This window comes from Poecilia reticulata, linkage group LG4 (genome assembly GCF_000633615.1).
Source record: "Poecilia reticulata strain Guanapo linkage group LG4, Guppy_female_1.0+MT, whole genome shotgun sequence".
Lineage (NCBI taxonomy): Eukaryota > Metazoa > Chordata > Actinopteri > Cyprinodontiformes > Poeciliidae > Poecilia > Poecilia reticulata.
Window position 1 is genome coordinate 16,113,481 of NC_024334.1, and position 2,783 is coordinate 16,116,263.

Consider the following 2,783-nt stretch of genomic DNA (forward strand, 5'->3'; position numbering starts at 1 on the left):
GAGGGTTAAAAAGCAGAACTCTTTGATCTCGGGAGTAAAAACTTGCTGAAAACGACACCAAAAAGATTACAATAATTTCTGTCTAAGCATGAAAATTTAATTATAACGTAGAATGATGAAAACACGGCGACCTAGAGAAGTCTGTTGATGTCAAAATATCAGGGATGCACTATCGGCATTAACATTGGTATAGGTTGATAGTCATTCTTTAAACATATCGGTATCGGTCCGATGGATACATTTGGGTCAATATCAAATGTAATCCATTATTTTTGGTTGTCAAAAATTGACAATTGAAGAAAATTGTGAAATCTAAGTCGATTTTCACCAACTTGACTTTATTTTTTGTCAGGAAAATTTCTTGTTGGTGTTTGTTTCTGGAGGGGTGAGGGAAAGGTGATCATGTGGTTTCTGTTTGGTCATATGACAATAAAAGTGAAAAGAAAGGTAATGCAGCACAGGAACATGGCTAGCTCAACTGAAGCAGAAAAGCAGTAGAGTAGTCAGCGGTGTGTATGTTTTTTTTTCCAAGTTCTCAAAATGGTGGTGAAATACATGTAATATTGGTAAATATCAGTTATTAGCACCAAATTTTCATATCAGTGCATCCCTATTAAAACTGAATGGTGATTGGAGTTGACCAAACTTGTCCCCATCCTGAAACAGTAGTGTTTTCAAAAAATTTCCCAAAGCAAAATAAAGACAAAGGCATGCTAACTTCAGAAAAGATGACAAAACTCTGAACATTGTAGCTAAAGAGCTTCACCAATCACTTCCAATTTAGCTTGTATATTTTTTAAAGATCTTTTATGATTCTAACTCTACCTAAACTTTCCAAATCCCCGGCAACCGCTGGCCACCGACGGGTCGAACTCAAACCGGTTCATGTAGCCCAACACGAGGCTCCTCTTTGCAAAAATGTGATTACATTCATCTCTCAGTTCAGCACACTGCAGCAACTGCAGCCTTCACTCCGCCAGGAGTTTGTGTGCGATGTGACGTACGGGCCGTGGCATTTTTTTTTTTTTTTCCACACGGGTATTTCGGTGGAGATAATTGGAACGGATTGTTTGGTTAAGGAACCAAGACCTGATTAAAGAAGGAGAGTCATGTGAGCTGATGCAGCAAAAGCCGTCTGGTGATTATCAATCAGACTCTGTTAATGTCACATGTGACGAGTGCAGAACCCAGAATTTGCCTGACATGTAAACACAAAATGTCAAGTCTAGTTAGGAAAAAGAGAACTTTATTGTGAAATGATGGATAAATTAACCCTGACGGATTCTACTTGAGAGAGATTTTTTGTTGGGGAATCAAAATTGAACATGTCTCTCATAAACGCAGCATTTTATATTTGTATTTGTGTGTATATCTGTGGATTTAAAATCAAAAAGAACCCCTGCAATTTCATTGTACTATTTGATTTTTCAATATATGTAGCCCTCCCATCATGTGACTACACACTAGTAATAAAACACTGATCATGTTGTAAAGTAAGGAGGTTCTGTTAAACAATTCTGAGAATTTATGAGCTGTTTTTCCCAAACGCTCAGGCATTTTTCAGTGTGTGAAGTTTGTCAAATGAAAAAAAAAGCTTGAGAAAATAGTAAAAACACCTCAATGTACACCCAGCTGCAAAAAACCCCAATCAATTATATTATATTATAATTTAGAAGGCTGACAAGAGTACGATCAATGGTTAAACTAACATTCTGTCAATGAAGTCGTCAAATCTTAAAGAAAGGACATGAAGTAAATCAATGTTGCTTAATGATGCATGAAATAAATTAACAAATGGTGTCAAATATAAAAATGTGATTTAAAACTTTGATTGTTGTCTGAGAGTCCTCACTCTGAAGGCCAAAAAAATAAACCCAAAGGGTTTGCAAAGACAGGAAAGGAAAATAAATGCTAAATTAAACTATATATTTCTTATGGCAGAGAAAAAAAACCCATTCATCTTGCAGATATTTTTAAGCCTTTGTGGCTCTCTCTTTAGGTGACATAGAAAAAATTAATAACCCACACGTACTTGAAATGGGTCAAAAGATGAAAAGATTGAAAGCACAGACATCAGATCAGGGATAATTGTTAAACAGAAGCATCAAGAAAAAAATAAATATATATTTCTGTTTCAGCTTGCTATTTCCAATTTTCACCAACTTGACCTGATTTTTTTCCTTGTCAGGAAAAAGATATTCTGATTTGATAAATGGTGGTATGAAACCAACTGGAAATGTGCAACCAGACATATGCCGCTAACAGGGAGCTACATGCTAGTAGTTTTGATGCATTTGATGAACAAAAAGCGTTCATCAAATGGGAGGGGTATTTTTAGGCCAATCACCAATCAGAGTGAATCCAAGGAAAACTGGCCCGATTCCGATCTCGTGCATCGGTGCATTTTTCATCTGGACACATTTCCAGTTCAACATGAGGATATTTTTGTTTTCCGGTAACTTTCTGAATATTAGTCAGCACTTTTGGTCAAACACTGGATTTATTCCCACTGAGAATTTTTGGAAAAATGCACTACTGTAAAATAAATAAACAAACAATTAAAAGTCAGGTGACTCGCTGCAGCTCTGAACTGATGGGAGCAGGAAAGTGGAGCGCAGTGTGAAGACTGCGGATCCTACAGCTTCATGTCTCCAAAATGAAGCATCACATCAACACCGATGCCTCCCGCGTGCCCGGTGATCTGATGATCTCCGTAGACCCCCGCGTGCACGCGCGCAATCGTCCGACAAATAGCAAAAAAAAAAAAAAAAAAAAAAAAAAAA